Source organism: Prosopis cineraria, unplaced genomic scaffold (assembly GCF_029017545.1).
Source record: "Prosopis cineraria cultivar Desert tree isolate PC_DT_omini unplaced genomic scaffold, ASM2901754v1 PC10, whole genome shotgun sequence".
Lineage (NCBI taxonomy): Eukaryota > Viridiplantae > Streptophyta > Magnoliopsida > Fabales > Fabaceae > Prosopis > Prosopis cineraria.
In genome coordinates this window covers 10,769,305-10,788,232 of record NW_026555341.1, presented here as the reverse complement: position 1 = coordinate 10,788,232, position 18,928 = coordinate 10,769,305, and the positions used below count along the sequence as shown (strand labels likewise).

Here is an 18,928-nt window from a genome sequence, read left to right as displayed (position 1 = left end):
ATTTTTTCGGTTTTTACGTTAGATCCAAACAAAAGATTTTAAAATTTTAATTTAAAATTTTTTATATTATCCAAACAAAGAATTTAGAATTTATGAATTTCAAATGTAAGATTTTAAATCTAAATTTTCAACTTAAATTTACCTATCCAAACATAACTTTAAAGAATTTTCATTTTTTATGGATTTTTAGGGAAGTGAATTTGGTGACCGACTGGATTGTTAATGCTTCTTTAAAAGTATTGTGCCCTTCTGATTCATTAAATCCCCGATTCCTCTTCAACATTTATTGGAGTTTGATCGTGGTGGAGTTAGCGATGCTGACTTTTTATTTTTCTTTTGCATTTCTGTTCTTGTGTGTTTGTTATGAATTGCTTCGTTGGTTAATGTATTTCTTTTTTTCTTTTGTTGGCAAAAAAGAAAAACCAGCTTGAACTACGCATTTGGGGGGGGGGGGGCATCGAGGCTAATGTGAAGTCGGATCCTAATAAACCATAAGAATTTTGATGTGCTACTTAGTTTTGAGCAATAAATACGCCCGTAATATATATAAATTGGGTAACGAAGTAAGTTAAAAAGCTGATCGCAAAACCCCAAAAATAAAAAATAAAAAGTCCTAATTAATGGTTATCATCAAACACGCACGCACGCACGCACGCAAGAGAAAAATGTTGGTGAAAAAGATATGTACTTTACCAATGTATGAGCACATTTAAAATATTTTTTTATTTTAAATTATAAGATACTTTTAAATAAAATTTTACATATTAATAAAATTTATTAAACACACTTTACAATCTTAATTTTCAAAATAAAATATAAAATTTTAAAATGTCTTTCATTTAATGCTTCATTAATAAAAGAATATTAAAAGAAGAGAATATATGGTAAGGACAATATTAAAAAAATATTATTGATAAAATTTTATTTTTATTAAAATGTCTTATATTTTAAAATACTGAATCTTTTTTAAAAGTATTTTATAATTTAGGATGGAGGGAGTATTTAAAATAAGAGTTACACTTTTAATTCTCCAGCTTCAAGTGATGTCTTGAATAAAAGTAAAAACTGGTGGAAGAGTCTAATGAAAACTTTTGCCGTCTTAAGATTTGATATATTTAAGAGTTTCGTTTCATCACATGATGAATTTGCTCTGCTACATTGCAAAACGCTAACACGCTTGCACGTAAGCGATCCTTGGTCTCTTTTCCAAATTAAAACGATAGACGATCTGATCGCAAGTCTCCCTGAGAACTTTCATTTTCTCATTTCCTTGATAAGTAATCTTTGATGAATCTCGGACAACTAATAACCCTTCATTCATTTAATTATAAAAAGCGACGATATCAAAAACAAGATCCCTCACAAAAAAAGTCAACAAAGAAAGAGCGTAAATTAACATAATAGGAGCGAGGCTGGCTAAATATTACTATTGTCTTTATTTTGGCTCCAAATGAACTCTGATCAGTATATGTATCGATCTGCTACTCGGCCTCTAGCCGTTCCCAAAAATCTTGAATCTTGCTATAATCTAAGAGGTGGCTGGCTTCAATGTGGTTCCAATGTCAATCACAAAACGATATTTGACATCAGCTTTAAGCAGACGCTCCATTGCGGTATTCACGTAATCCACTGGAACAACTTCTGTGTCAGGTTTCACATTGTGCTTAGCTGCAAAATCCACCATTTCTTGGGTTTCCTTCAGCCCTCCGATAGAGCTACCACCTACCATCTTTCTCCCTGCCAACATGTTACCACCTTTGTAAGCTAATAAACATTTATATTGTAATATTCAAATCATTCTGAGAATTGTGCATTTCTTATGTCTGCATAACAAAATTAATCTATCACATGAAACATGATAATGGTAATACTTTTCATATGCATACCCGCAAGTAAAGGAAACACTGGCAGCTCTAGATGCTTTTCAGGTGCGCCAACCAAACAAGCTTTCCATTAGACTTCAACAGACCAATCAAAGGCACGAGAGGATGCTGTGCTGAAACTGTGTCAATGATCCCATCCAAAGTGCCCATTGCAGCCTGCATAGATACATACAAGTGATCGAACATAATAAGATTAGCAGATCTGGTCTTTGTTGTGACTAAGTATTGTGCATTATAATATATATGTGTGTGTGTGTGTGTGTGTGTGTGTGTGTGAGCAGATCTGTGATAGGTACCTGCATCTGATCTTGCTCGCGGCTGACAACAAAGGAGTCAGCTCCTAGGTGTTTAATGGCTTCCTTCTTTTTTTTAGGAGATGTGCTGATGACAGTGACCGTAGCCCCAAAGGCTTTAGCGAACTTGACAGCCATATGGCCAAGCCCACCAAGACCAACCACACCCACATGAAGGCCTGGCTGGTCGAGACCAAAGTATCTCAAAGGGCTATACACTGTGATTCCAGCACAAAGCAGAGGAGCTGCAGCATCCAGAGGTAAAGCATCTGGAATGCGAACCACAAAGTGCTGATCTGCAACCATTGAGTCAGAGTAGCCTCCATATGTGGTAGTGCTATCGACGTCCTTGGCACCATATGTGAGAATATACTTTGAGCAATGATTCTCAAGGTCGTTGGAACAGCCTTGACAGGACCTGCACGACCCAACCAAGCATCCGACACCAACCTTGTCTCCGACTTTGAATTTTTGCACCTGGCTTCCCACTTCTGTCACGACACCAGCAATCTCGTGCCTGTATCAAAGAAGTTCATTTTCAACCTTGACATTCAATTCATATCAAACAGGTATATAAATTTTATCAATAATATAAACCCAGGTACAAGTGGATAGACGGAATTGCCCCATTCGTTCTTGAGCATGTGGAGGTCGGAGTGGCATATTCCACAATACATAACTTTGAATGTCACATCTCTGTCTCCTGTTTCCCTGCAGAAGTGAAATAAATGATTATTTTTAACGACAAAAATGATGGAATATTAGATCAAAAGCGAGCATTATGATGAAACACTTGCAAGGATCTACATACCTTCGAGAGAAGTTGAAGGGGAGAGAACCCCCGAGTCATCCCTAGCTGCCCATCCAAAAGCCTTCCTTGGATGCTCGAACTCAGGTTGTACTGCCATTTAATTTGAATCTGTGCTATTTCGATTCTGTATCAGTCACACTCGCAGAGGCAAAAAGGTATAGAAAAATCAATGGACAGGGAGTGTAGAAGCTGGAAGAGAATCAGTGGCAGCGTCGGAGCGAGATTTACGAAGGGGTATGAGGAAGCAGACACGAATAAGGTACGAGGATTGAGTGAGGAACAAATGACGGAGGTGCTATTTATAATTAGCAGTAACAACTAACAGAGAAGGGGTGAGAAATGTGTTGACGTATTCGATGACGCACACCAGTCCCATGGACGTGTAGGTCCGCCCGGATCTGACTTCAGTGCTTTAATTTTCTGAGGCTCATTGTTCGGATTTTCCTGCCAAGTGCCAAGTGTGGAAAAGGTACGCCGTTTCTAACAAACAGCCATGTGCAATTCTGTGTAATAATGATTAATAGTATATTCTCATCATTTTTATTTGTTAGAAAAAAATGATGTCACACAATTTAAAAAAATTAATTAATTATATTAATTATATATATAAATGAAAAAAAATTAAATTACAATATCTTTTATTAATTATGTTAATTAAGCTTTCATAAATTATCTCTTATAATTGTAAATTATAAACTTATGAGAAATAATTTAAAAAGTCTGTAGTTAATATTTATTAAAAGATATAATTTTATTAATATAAAAAAATAAATTAAATATGATATTTTTTAATGAATAAAAATAAATGGAGTTTCACACTTAAATTGGACTTTGATTGAAAATCACGTGAAGCCACGTCCTTTGAACTTTGACCTCATGCCGTCATCATCATCTACGAATTTTTTAACATAACAATCATATCCTTCACGCCATAATTTTAATTTCTTGGAATTTTAAATATCTAATTACTTTACACACACGCACTCCTACTGTATATTATATATATATATATATATATAAATTTCTTGGAGTATATAAAGTGAATATTGTTGTAATTTTATGTATGTGCGTAAAAAAAAAAATCTCACATTATTCAAGATAAGAAAGCCTAGTGTACATAGACTAAGATGAACCAACAAAATGAGTGAATGTACACATACGTACGTTGTACGTGAGTAAGATATGATATTGGGTTCCTTTACTGAAAATATTTTGCAAATTTCAAAAAAAAAATTGACTTGCCTAATTTATATTCATACCTTTAGAGTTTTGTAATGCATAATGATAATTAATGATTCAATATATTAGATTTTTGAAGTCTGTAACGTCTTGATGAGTTTCCTAATTTAGATTTAGTGCTCAAATGTTTAGAAACCATAAAAAATTTTAATGATGTTAAATGTCGCCCAATGTTCATGCACATTTAGTGCCTACATAAGGCATGATTGTGGAGTGTTTAAAATTAGAGACAATAATTTGATTCAATCCAAATTCACCCAAAATTTTTTGAATCAAGGCCAAAAAAATAATAATTTTTTAATATTTGAGTTTATTCGTCAGGCTAAACCTAAATAGGCTTGGTTTGAATACTCACATAAAAAAATAATTTTTTAAAAAATATAAATATAATAAATATTAATTAATTTTTAAATTTTTATGTTATTTTATACTAAAATATCATATATTTGAGTGTATTATTATAATTATTTTTTAAAAAATTTTAAATATTTATATTTTTCATATTTTTATTATTTTTAATTAATGAAATATCTAAAAATAATATTTAAATATATTTAAATATTTATTGTTATGCTTTAAGACTCAATTTTTTTTTAAAAAAGTTGAGTCCTATACATCATTTGCGTATCTAAAAAATATATTTTATATTTTTTTATAAAATAATAATATTAATTTTAAATTAAAAATAAAATTCAGGCATATATAAATTCACGGCTCTACTATTAGATAAATATAATAAATAAAATAATATTTTTAGATAATTATTTGGTTATCGTCCATATTAGACTTGGTTAAAAATTAAGAATAAACTAAAATAAATACTTTTTATATATAGGGGTTAAAAATATAAATAATTCAATAAAAAAAAATTTAAAAAAAATAGTATTTTAATAATAATTAAATGATTTTATTTTATATAATATAATGATAACTATTTTTCTCATATTCTTAAAAATAAAAAGTATAGTTTACCTAAAAACTATCAAAACTTTGAACAATTGGGACAATAATTTTAAGTTAGTAGTTTAATCATGATTGAATTGAGATCAACTTGATCAGAATTAAAATATATAATTTAATTAATATATATAATATTTATATATGATTATGATAAGAGTAATATTAAAACAACAAAGACATTAATTTACAAGTAAAGTAAACATTTATGAATAAATTACACATAATAATACAAAACAATAACATAACTATTTAAGTACAAAGTTGATGTGTTATTATTTTTTATTTTATTCTTTTAAATTTAAAATAATATTTTTTATTTAACAAAATTATTTAAAAATTTAAATTGGTTCAATAAATAAAAAAATATTTTTAAAAAGGTTCAGGTATTTGGACTGACCCAAATAAGCTTGAAAGTGTTGAACAATAAACCAACCTGCCCAAATTATGGGCTTTATTTAGAATACACCACCTTCTTTTGAGTATTCATCTTCCATCCTTCGAGTTCTTCTTTCCAGTTTGCATATTTTTGTTGTTTTGGCACCATATTTTTTTGCAAAAATAATTTGTTTAATCTTGAGAAGTTATTGCAGTCATCCTATTACCTATATGGTAAAATAACTCTTAATAACAATGATGGTATCATCAGGCAAGACTCGAATCAGATTATTTATATAATTTCCAACAAATTACTATATCCTTATATTTTTTTTAATAAAAATTCAGTTTTCTATCATGCGCCCTCAATATCGCGGAGAAGATAATTAATTAGTAAAACTTACTCCTTATACATAAAAAAATTAAAAGTACATTTATTTTATTTTAAAAAAATTAAATATTTAAACTACAAATTGCTCCTCTTCGTGAAACATCAAGCGATCTAAATTTTAGATATATGTTAAGATATGCTTCATCCAATTCTATTTATAATTAAGTTAGTTTTGACATATTTTACAGAAATTAAAAAAATTTTATTATTAACTCTCCCTAAAAATTTAATAACCTTATAATTTTATCATATTTCATCATATTAAATATACATAGTTTAATAACATATTTTCACTTATTAATATCTAACTAGGGATAAAAGAATAAATTTGTGAAAAATCATTAATATATCTTATGCACTGGATAAAAAATTTATTACTTTACCTTATAAATAACTTTGAAGGAATGGCAAAAAAAAAAAAAAAACATTGAAGGAACACTTGAGTCAATGAAAGTAAATGAGGTTCGTGAAGATCGTTTGAGTTTTATTCTAAAAAAAAATACTCTCTGTTAAAAAATAGAAAATATGTTTAATCAAATTTCATCCCCTCAATAAAGTAATTACCTACTTTTAAATTAATCTTATCTTTTCATATTTATCCCTATTAAATACCCAATAATAAATATAAAATTATTTATTAATAGGAGCACTTTTTAAAAAAAGGTAATGATGAAGACTAAAAATATTTTATATTTTTGAATATCTAATTCTTTAAAAAATGCCTTACATTTTTTAATGGAGGGAGTATATAAATTTGGAATCCCTAAAATACCCTTATTGACTTAGTAAAAAAACACACCCCTGCCATTCATGGCATCGAAGAATCAACAATAAAACTAAAACCTAGTCAACAAAAAAATCATAACCAGATCAACAGAAATGACGAACCATATCATAAAAATCTAAAAATCAATAAAAGCAATATATTATGAGGGAAATAAAAAGGAGAAAATTTATATATTTAACCTTACATATTTAATGTGCTTGTTTTCAATTAAATAAAGACATGTGGATCTTATATGGATCATTTATTCTATAATAAATTCTTGTTATTAATTTTATTAACATATTAAGATTCACTTGTCATGATTTAATTGGATATAAGTATATTAAGTATAAAAAGTTAAATATATAAGTCTTACCCAAAAAATAAGGAGAGTGAGTAATATGACGTTAACAAAGAAAGGGTGCTAACTAGTGATCAATCAAAGGGAGAAGGAAAGTGAGGGATTGCAAGGCTATCAGACTTTCGTTAGCAATACAGAAGAAGAAAGAGAATGGAGCTTAGGAGGGGAACGATGCACCGTAAAAGATAAAGACGTACGAACTTGGGTGTTGAAGTTGAAGAAATTAATGCATGAAAGCAAGCGGACATATATTCTCACAAAAAAAAAATGACGATTCTCTTCAATTGGTAGGGATAATTTGGTCCTCTCCCATGGCGTACTCAAGAGGACACAGCTTTGTCCCCAACAAGCTAAGTAACCATCACGTCTATGACATCAAGCTATTGGAAGAGCTACAAGAAGCAGTTTGTTTGTTGAAAAGAATCAAAATGGAATGAATTAAATAAATAAAAATAAAAATGAATTAAATTAGCCTCTTCTCACGATAAACATAATAAGATCAAATGTTACATAACACAAATATAAGAATCATGCATCACACCCTCCACAAACTGATTATAACTTTTAATTTTGTGAATTAAATTACTCTATTATGCTCTCATAAACATTGTTGACTTATATTCTTACCTGTTAGGTTGTTCAAGTGTGAGAGGATATAAGATGATGTAAAAAGTCTCATATCGAATAAAGTTAAACTTAATAACTAATATATAATTAAAAAAAAAGACCCATAAACTTGAGTTTTAAGATTTTGAATTAATATGCAGTGTTTTTTTATTGCTCTTACTTGTCTCTCCTCTGCCTCTATTCTTAGGTGGTCGCTTACCATTTCTAGCAACTGGTATCAGAGCCCAACCTTTCGTTGATTATTTGTTTACTTCCTAATTCCTAATAAGAGCTGTAGAAGGACATTATGTTTATAGGTCCTTCCTCATTATTATATATTAGTTATTAAGCTCAAATTTATTTGATATGATACTTTTCACATTATTTTATATCCACTTATATTTGGACAATCTAATATCACCATATCTTGATCATTATATTTTTGTCTTTATTACTTTAATCAATCACGTTTCTTTCCTTTCCAATAACCAAATGGGTGGGCCCTAAGGATTTTAGATAAGAATCTGGTTTAGTCAAGTTTTATGTACGATGAACTGATTTGATTCGATGTATTCGCAAGAGGAGTTGTTTTGGTGGTGTTTTGTGCAAAAAAGAGGAGGAATTAGCACGTAGGAGGATGAGTGGATAAGTATGTGCACGTAGCTATTAAAGCAACAAAAGCAGAGGTGGAGATGGAGACGTTATTTGGTGACATCCGTGATATCCAATTTGTTAGGTGATGAAATTTGAAAATAGGCGTGGGTGCCTTGTTTGAAAGCCTCATGAATCATGAATTGCTATTATATAATCAAAGGATGTATAAATTAAAATATTGTTTTATTGATTTTAAAATAAATTTATGATACAAATGAAATTAATGAATATTTTTCAACTTCTTCTATGATTTATTTAATTTGTATATGACGTCAATTAACATCTAGAGTTATACATTCTTCAAAATAGTAATATTTATATTTGGTAAGAAAAACCCCAGAAAAATGTAAAAAGGTTGTCATCAAACTTCATTTTCTCATCATTTCCGTGATATGATAGGTGATCTCTCTCTCATATATATATATATATATTGTACAACTGAACCTACATTCATTTAGATGTACAAAACTATAACATCTAAAATACGTGATCCCTCACGAAAAGTCAAAAAGGAATGAGCGTATATCAGTATCAATAATACAACAGGCCAGCTAAACATTAACACTACCAATTGCTGAGCCACATATGCCCATTTAATTTAAAAGAAATTACAAATAAGTAGCATAGATTTTGTTATTCTATCCTCTCCAGTCACAAAATTTTGCACCCCTTGAAAGCTATATTTTTTTTTGTAAATGTTTTATTTTAAGCCTAGTTCGAATTCATTAACTCCATATTGATTTTTAGAAAAAATATATATTTTTTTTAAGTTTCTGGTTAATTATTTTTATATTTTTTTATATATAAATATATTTTTTAATATGGAAGGAAATATTTTTAATAGCATTTGACAATAAGCAAGAGACAATTATAAAATATATGAATATTTTTTAAAAAAATATTAAATAATTATTTTTGAATTATTATTTTTAAAATTAATTTGCACCTATTTGACATGAGGCCCTGGCTCCACCCCTCCCACACAAATAATTTTTTATAATGAACTCTCAATATATTGCTCTCGTCCAAGACATTCCCAAAAATCTTGAATCTTGCTATCAACTAAGAGGTGGCTGGCTTCAATGTGTTTCCAATGTCAATCACAAAACGATATTTGACATCAGATTTAAGCAGACGCTCCGTTGCGGTATTCACATAATCCACTGGAACAACTTCTATATCAGGTTTCACATTGTGCTTAGCTGCAAAATCCACCATTTCTTAGTGTCTCCCTCATCCCTCCCACAGCACTCCCAGCTACCATTTTTCTTCCTGCCAATATGTTGGAACACTTGTAAGATTCACATATCCATTCCAATCTTCAAATCATTATGTTTATTCAGTTCTTTATTTCTGCACTAACGCATTACTGGAAACATACATGATGAGTTATATGGTAATTATTTTCATACATTTACCAGCAAGTAAAGGGAACACTGGTAGATCTAGTGGCTTTTCTGGTGCACCAACCAAAACAAGCTTTCCATTAGACTTCAACAGACCAATCAAAGGCACGAGGGGATGCTGTGCAGAAACCATGTCAATGATCCCATCCAAAGTCCCCACTGCAGCCACGACAGATACATACAATTGAACATAATAAGATTAATTAGAAGATCTGATTTTTCTTAAGACTATGCATTGTGCCTTATAATAATAATAATAATAATAATAATAATAATAATAATAATAATATATATATATATATATATAAGCAGATCTGTGATATAGGTACCTGCATCTGATCTTGATCGCGGTTGACAACGAAGGAACCAGCTCCTAGATATTCAATGGCTTCCTTCCTTCTGTTTGGAGACGTGCTGATGACAGTGACCTTAGCTTCAAAGGCTTTCGCAAACTTGACAGCCATGTGTCCAAGGCCACCAAGACCAACCGCACCCACATGAAGGCCTGGCTTGTCGAGACCAAAGTATCTCAAAGGGCTATACATTGTGATTCCAGCACAAAGCAGAGGAGCTGCAGCATCCAGAGGTAAAGCATCTGGAATGCGAACCACAAAGTGCTCGTCCGCAACCATAAAGTCAGAGTAGCCTCCATGTGTCATAGTGCCATCTACGTACTTAATTAAAGGGTATAATTCATAGTATTTTTTAATTAAGACATCTTATTAAACAAAAACAAATATTAAAAAATTAATTTTAATCTCATTGACATTGACTAATAAATTTAGTAGTGCAAATTAATTGAAAGTGCTTCATATTTTTATAAAAAGTTAATTTGATATAAATTAAAAATCTCAACATTGGAGAAGTATGTTCGTTTAAGTTTTATTCTCTTATGAAAAATAAATATAACTACTGAATCTGTGTTATATATACTTGACTTGATGGAATAAACAATGCCCTTACATAATCGAAAGATCAGCCATGATTGCTTTCACTTTAATTTTTTAACTACACTTTTACAAATCAAAATCTTTATATGTAAAAAATTGTAGTACCAATACTTCATATTCTTGTCTTGCCAATTTTGTGAACAATCAAATATTAAATTGAAATAAAGTCTAATAGGAGAGGAGGCATCGTATTTGATGAGGATCGGATGAGGTTTCCTTTTCTCAACCATACTGTCTCATTAGGTGTCAAATTTTATAAGGATTTAAATCCTCTGAAATTGGGATGTGTGAATTTTGTTATTTTTAGTTTTTTTTTCATTGTTTTATTATTTTTAGGAAATATAAAATATTCTCTCTCTTTTTTTAAATTTCAATGAAATTCACAAATTCTAATTTTAGATGATTTAAATCCTTTTCACAGATACTTCAGTTAATTAGAAATTTTTTAAGTTTTCATGGTGATGGATACTATTAATTAGTTCTCCTTCTGAACACTTTTTTTGTTTTTTTTTTTTTTGTTTGGGGGGTTCTGCAAGCTGTGAAAGAGAGCTCATTCATTGAGATGGGTGATCATGACATGATAGGGATCGAGTCATCGAGATGATATGGACCATCGCTGGCAACTACTGCAGCACGGGATAGAGATGATGCACCGGCCAAGGTGCTCCCGGATTGGGATGAGGAGGATCGCCGAGGAAGAATGGTGGCGCGTGGTTTGATGTACCTATGGACGCGTGAACGACTTTTCATGCTGAAGAAGGTGATAATGGGTCCAAGTATTGGGAGCAGTTAATGTTGGCAAAACGAGAAACGAGAATTGAAAGTGTTAAGAGTATTGAGGTGCCAGTGAAGAAGGAGGTTATGCTTAGTGATTTGTGGGAAGGTATTCCTATAACTATTGAGACTGATTGTGCTGATGTTTTCGAAGCTATTCAGTGGCGGAAATACTCAGCATGTCCCTGGAAGTACCGTGAGGTTTTGTCTGATGTGCTTGAATAGATTGTGGATCGAAGAATGATCTCTGTGTCTCCTATTTCTCACAAGAGAAATTCTGCAGCAGACTGTTTAGCTGCCTTAGCTTTGTTACCTCATGGTCTGGTTTCTGTACCGCTACCTCCTCTGGCTCTTATCATTCTTCAGGAAGCAACCATGGATAGTACCCTTGATAATGACCAGCGTTTCCAGGAAGCGAACCGTGAAAGCATCGGCTAATTCCTTGGATGCATTGTGTTGTTTATGTTTTATTGCTTCATTAGTGTTTTGTACTGGTTTATATGTTTCCGTTTCTGAACTCTCAGCTACTGTTTACGTACTAGAAATGAATAAAATAAAATGAATTAAGAAGAACGAGCAATTTAATTTATAAATTTTAGAATCATGATTCATGAAATTTTTTAAAAGTATAATGATTTTCATATTTATAATATATATTAATTAATTTTATTATATTTATCATGATGGGGAGAATTAATGGTGATTAAATTCATTTTTACTTCATTTTGTCAATCAATTTCATTTTTTTAGTAATTAAATATGGCCTTAGTATTTGTAATTCTATTTGCTTTGCATGTGAAATACTTTTGCTGGTAAAATAAAAAAGATAGGGATCGATATCAAATTAATAAAAAATTATGCTAACAGATCATGATTTGTCTTTGGAGTTTGTTACAAAAATATAAACTTTGAATTTGGTGTCTGATTTACAGACTGGGATAAATAACGGTAAAGCCTAAAAGGTGATCATTTTTTTATTATTTTTGAGTAAAATATAATCATAAACATTTTGTTTTGCTAAGATTATATATTGACCTCTCATTTGATTTCAAAATTTACAATACAGTTCAATTTTTATTATTGTTAAAAATATTCAGTTAAAAATTCTAATATACTTAGTTTTTAATTTGTAATTATGTTGAAAAATTAAAAATTATTAATTTACCCTTATAATTTAATTGTATACTCTCTTTCAATAAAGGAACTTTAAAATAATTAGATAAGAAAAATTTAAATAAATAATTTAAAAATATTATACTAAATTATAAAATTTAATGAAAAATAAATATAATTTATATTGAATAATTTATTTCTTATTTCATTAAGTTTTATTTTAGATAATTTATGGATTTAATTTTTTAAAAAATACTAAATATCTAAGTTTTCATAACTGGAAAATTTTAAATATGAATATGAAAAGGTAAAACAAAAATATGTACTATCCGGATAACTTGAATGTTATTTAATTAACATTTATATTTAAATAAAGATATTTTGATTCAATATATGCACGTCTGTGAGACTTAATGATCAACTAATGAATAGATAAAAATAAGATCTTAAAAGGAGAAAGAAAATGTATTTTGTAACTATTAATTTTAAAAAATGTTGGCATAACCGCATAGATTTTAAAAAAAATGTTAATATATAATTTAAACTTATAACTATATTTTTAGGGGTGATTTAAATTATAAACATATATTTTGAGCTCTAAACAATTAAATTTGAGATAATTTTGCCCTCATTAAATTAAACCAAACATTTGCTAATTTTTTTTTTTAAAATGGGACTTGATGTGTAATTTTCCTTAAAAAAGTGTATGAGAGATAGGGGTAGTAGAATTTTGAAAAAAAAAATTGCACACTAAACCTTATTTTTTTCTAAGTAATGGATATTTGATTTAATTTAACAGTGAAACTGAAATTGTCTCAAATTTAAGCCTCACTGTTACGTTCACCAAAAACACTTGTTACTTATCCAATAGCGACAGGTGTGTGTTCCTCACTTTGAATCGCCACCTCTTCATACTCAACAAGAACCATAAACCATCAAATTAAATTTATGAAGCTCAACCAACAAGACACCAATGGTATATGTATATATATATACTATATATTACAGAATTAATTAATAATTGGCAGAATCCTGCATCATCATCATCTCGCAAAATCTGGAACTGCATGCAGAACTAATGGCTTGGCTTCAAGGTGTTGCCAATGTCGATAACGAAGCGATATTTGACGTCTGCTTTGAGAAGACGTTCCATTGCACTGTTCACATAATCTATAGGAATAACCTCAATGTCTGGTTTCACATTGAGTTCAGAAGCAAAATCCATCATTTCTGGTGTCTCCTTCATCCCTCCAATGGCACTTCCAGCTATTGTCTTTCTCCCTGCCAAAACATTCCAAAACTTGTAAGCTTCAAATTAGTACACCAACAACTCTTACTCAAAATTAAGTTACTTCAAATTGCATGATGCTCTTTTGATTACTCAAAACCTTAATCTTGATCAACATGTCATAATTACCCATGAGTAAAGGTAAGACTGGCAGCTCCAGAGGCTTCTCCAGTGCACCGAGCATTATAAGTTTCCCATGAGACTTCAACATACCAATCAAAGGCAACAGAGGATGGGTTGCAGAAACTGTATCAATGATTCCATCAAAAGTTCCTAATACATCCTAGACAGATGTGAACATATCAGTGATTAGAAAAGAGTCATCTGATATTTCATATATAGAACTATGCAATAAATAAACAAGTTTCTAACAGTGACACCTTCATCTGAACTGGCTCAGTGCTGACCACAAATGAGTCAGCTCCAAGACGATCGATGGCTTCCTTCTTCTTGTTAGGAGATGTACTGATTACTGTAACCTTAGCCCCAAAAGCTTTGGCAAATTTGACAGCCAGATGACCAAGGCCGCCAAGACCAACCACACCCACATGAAGGCCTGGCTTGTCAAGGCCGTAATACTTCAGTGGCTATACACTGTGATTCGAGCACAAAGCAGAGGAGCTGCAGCATCAAGAGGTAAAGCATCCGGGATTCGAACCACATAGTGTTCATCTGCAACCATCAAATCAGAATAGCCTCCAGGGCTGGCAGATCCATCCACATACCTAGCACCGTAAGTGAGGATCATTTTTGGGCAATAGTTCTCAAGATGATCGGAGCAGCTTTGACAGGATTTGCAGGACCCAACCATGCATCCCACCCCAACCTTGTCTCCAACTTTGAATTTTTCTACATTGCTCCCCACCTCTGTCACTATACCAACAATCTCGTGCCTGTGTTTACAATCAGATGAATTGAACGATGTTTGTAAGAGATATATTCACAAATGCTTCACTGAGAATAGGAAAAAAGGCCCGTCAAAGTCTAGTCTGAAAATTATGATGTACATGTTCCTGATGCATGAAAAGGACAGGGATCTATAAGACCTTCTGTGAGTAAGTATTTTATTCCACATTGAAACAGAATTTTCAAATAGATTAAGCTGACAGTTGAGCAACGTAATCTATAAAAAAACAGTAAAGCGAGTTGAAAACTTTTTGTTTTTTAAAGACAGGTCTTGGACTCTTTGCGTCGGCCAAATTTGGATCTAATTTTTTTTTATCACCGGTGACATTTGGATCAAATGATTACGAGGATCGTATAAAAGAGGACAGTTACTGGCCAGGACATAGCATACCCAGGAACAAGTGGATAGGCGGAGATGCCCCATTCATTCTTCAACATGTGGAGGTCCGAATGGCATATTCCACAGTACAACACTTTGAATGCCACATCTTTCTCCCCTGTTTCCCTGCAAAAAGGAACAAACTCAAACAAACAACGCCAACACGACGACCATAAGGTCAAACAAACCAACTCTCAAAATATTTGGTCAAGCAACTAAGGATCTGTAGTCTGGACCACCATATGATAAAGGAATAAAATCAAACACCTGGAAGTGTTTTCATGATTTTCCAATAACAACTAGAGACTGAGTTCTTGAAAGCATCCATATGTAATTTACCAAAGAGTCTTGAACTTCAGGCCAGTCTAATCAACTCTAATCACTTTACATGTGAGACTTGATAGATCATAATAAAAGGGGGAGACGGAAAACCTTCTAGAGAAGTTGAAAGGGGAGAGAAGACCGGAAGGATCTCTGGCCGCCCATCCAAAAGCCTTACGGGGATGCTTAGCGTCTGGTTGCACCGCCATTGGAAGTGAGATCTTGGGTTTCAGATGGAAACAGAACAAAGATGATGAGAAGAGACACGAGAGGGGTGTATTATGATTTATGAGGGTAAGAGTGACTAGAATCTAGAGCTGTGGCTTCAACGTGGTGGGTGATATCATAATGAAGAGAACACATGGCGCAATAAATAAAATTCATTACTGCTCAACCAAAAACCGCTGTTCCATCATCTGTGGTTTTAAATTTTCATACTATCCAAAGGATTTTGTGGATAGCCCAGACTCCATATACGGATACCACATTCATCAACGTCTACATATTTTGAAATCCGAGTCAACTCGTTCACAGTTGAACCGACAAGTTATTGAACATATTTTAATTAGTTTAATAAAATAGTTTGTTGATCACTCTAACCATAAATGGACTACAGTATTTTTTTTTTTACCATTAATCCTTAAACAGTTTGATGATTAATTTCATTGTATGAAAAACCAAACCGAATTGGTTGGGTTAACTTGAAAACCGATAAATTGACCTCTCCATCGATCTTGTTTTCATGCTAACCCAGCCAACTTGGTTCAATTCGATGTAAACCGGATATCCAATGGGTTAGTCGGGTTAACTAAGTTTCATTTTGCCTTTAAAAACCCCAAAACAACTAAAAAAAGGGGGGGGGTCAACTAATTAGTTTAGCTCAGCTGAAATTAGAGATCAATCACATAATAGAGGACATTCGATGTTGGCCACCCTCTCTACGTTCAAACTTGGCTTAGCTCTTTTCTTAAATTGTGTGTGTGTGTGAAGCTTTTATCTAGTCTCAGTTTATTCAATGCATGAGTTTTCTTAAATTGTGCGTGTGTGTGAAGCTTTTTATCTAATCTCAGTTCATTCAATGCTTGAGTTTTCTTAAGTCAACTTATTTGAAATTTAACTCCTTAAAATCCATGGCTAAAAATATTTTTATTATTATTGTTGTATTGGTACCTTATATAAGAGATTAATCTTGAATTTGATTGAATACTTTTATAATTAATGTCTTTTTATTTTAATTATATTATTTTAATCATGAACGATTGGCCAACCTATAACCTAGTGCTTTGATTGGTTCAATAATCAGTCCATTTTAAATACCTTGATTAATTTAGTTTTTGGTGCCTTGTTATTAGTGATTGAATCAGAAATTTTAAAATATGGTACATATACATGCATTTTATGAAAGCATTGATTAGAACTAAAATTATTAACTATATTGAAGATCATTTATTTACAGTTGCCCCCATTAATTGTAACGTCGGGTACTTCACTGGTACTCCAAGGTATAAAATTTATACAAACTCCAGATGTGCTGGAGGCCAGGTAAAGTACCATATAAGTGTAATATATTTCCATTATTTATACTATTTATGAACTTGCATATATCTACGACACGTAACAATCTTTTTGAGCATAAATACTATAATAGCCCTCCGTTCTAAATTATATGTTTTCCCATGGAAAAAAAAATTCTTTTATTTTATACATCCTTTTGGAGTAACTAATTTTAACTAGTTTTTTTTTAATTTAAACTCCCTCCGATCTTTTATATAAAGTGTTTTAAATAATTTTTTTATGTAAATTAAAAAAATTATGTTTATACACTTGTTAAGACTGGTTAGCGACCATGTGGAAAAGGAAAAACAAGTGATATTAATATAAAGATATTATATTTTGGCTCAAAACCTTACGGTTTAAGTTTATGAGTTATTCTTCTTTCTTATGTATTAGTGGTTAACCTCAACTTTGACATGAAACTTTTAACATCATCTTAAATTCACTCACACTTTGACAACTTAATAATACTTATAGTTTCATCCAGTTTTGTTTTTAATCCTTATAGTTTTTTTCAGTGTTTTTAGTTTTTATAGTTTTAAAAGATTAAGCAACTTTTGTTTTTTAGGTCCCTATAGTTTTTATTTTTTTTTTCAATGGTTTTAGTCCTATAAGATCAAAAATACTGAAAAAAACTATAAGAACTAAAAGTAAAATCCGATAAAACTATAGAAATCAAAGATTATATTTTTCCTGTTAATTCAATTATACCTTTATTAATTCATGTTTATATACTTCATAAAAATTAAAGTTATTAGAATAAAAATGAAACATAATTTAATGTTTTTAGAGTAAAAAAATTTGATAAGTTGTTTGAACTATAGTATAGAAATTCGGAGCAACCCACCTAAATGAATCAATAAATTGTTAAACTATTTTTTAACTGGTTTAATAAAATGATTTGTTTATAACCATTTTGATCACAGTTTCACAATGATTTTGACAATTAATCCTTAAATTAATGTCTTTAACAATAATGATCATTTTACTTTTCAATATCTTATTAATTTTAAACTCAAGAAAATTATACATAAGTACCACTTAAAATAATTAATTAAAATATAATATGTTGTCATTCTTCTAAACTCAATCGTCAAGAAAACTAGAAGTAAGTAATTATATTGAATTAGATTTTAAGTAACTCTCCCTTTAAACTTTGAAGGGCGACAAGGTTCCGCGAATCCACGTACACCTTTTCACCAATTTCTGATTTCTCCCTAGCCAAGACCACTCAAAAGTGGAGGGCTCGTATCGTAGGTCATAGAATATTATAACGCACCACTGTGTCATGTTCTCCTTCCGCCGACGAGGAAAGTGACGTCGAACGACCTGATGAAATGAAATAGAAGCATACTAAAGGCTTTTTTTTTTCTTTTTTTCTTTTTGGGAGTAAAAAGGAATTTCATTAAGTGAAAAACCTGTACAAGAGGCAACTGGAGAAATCAAAAATTACATCAGAGATTTGTAAGTAAACTGTAAAGGTATGATTATTAGCTAAGACTCTAGTGTATACGAGAAAGTTATCTGCTGTGGTTGTTGAGTCAGCAAAAATCTGTTGGTTTTCTAGCCTCCCAAAACTTCCAGCAAATGATACTGAATCCAATCTTCCAGCAGATATCCATACTTTTTGACTTCCGAGAATTGAGCATCCACAAATCATTAGTGTCCTTTTAGAATTCGGCATATAAATCAGATGGCAGAATCTTCTTCCAAAATTTAAAAGCAAAAGTGCACTCTTTGAGAACATGGTCAACATTTTCGATTGGATGATTACTTCCATTTCTCATCATATTGTTCCACTCCATAGATTGGGAGGCTATATAAGCTGATTTGACTGTGAATTCTCCATTGGAAGTAAGATGCCAGAAGCAAGAAGGATTCTTAGCTTCAGTAACGTT

The 18,928-nt window shown here is 31.1% G+C and overlaps 2 pseudogenes; both read right to left on the bottom strand.

Moving 5' to 3' along the window:
* Nucleotides 1-1,261: 1,261 nt before the first annotated feature.
* LOC129322758 (probable mannitol dehydrogenase) lies at nt 1,262-3,240 on the bottom strand (annotated as a pseudogene).
* Nucleotides 3,241-9,401: 6,161 nt separating this feature from the next.
* Nucleotides 9,402-15,761, bottom strand: LOC129322102 (probable mannitol dehydrogenase; annotated as a pseudogene).
* Nucleotides 15,762-18,928: the final 3,167 nt, after the last annotated feature.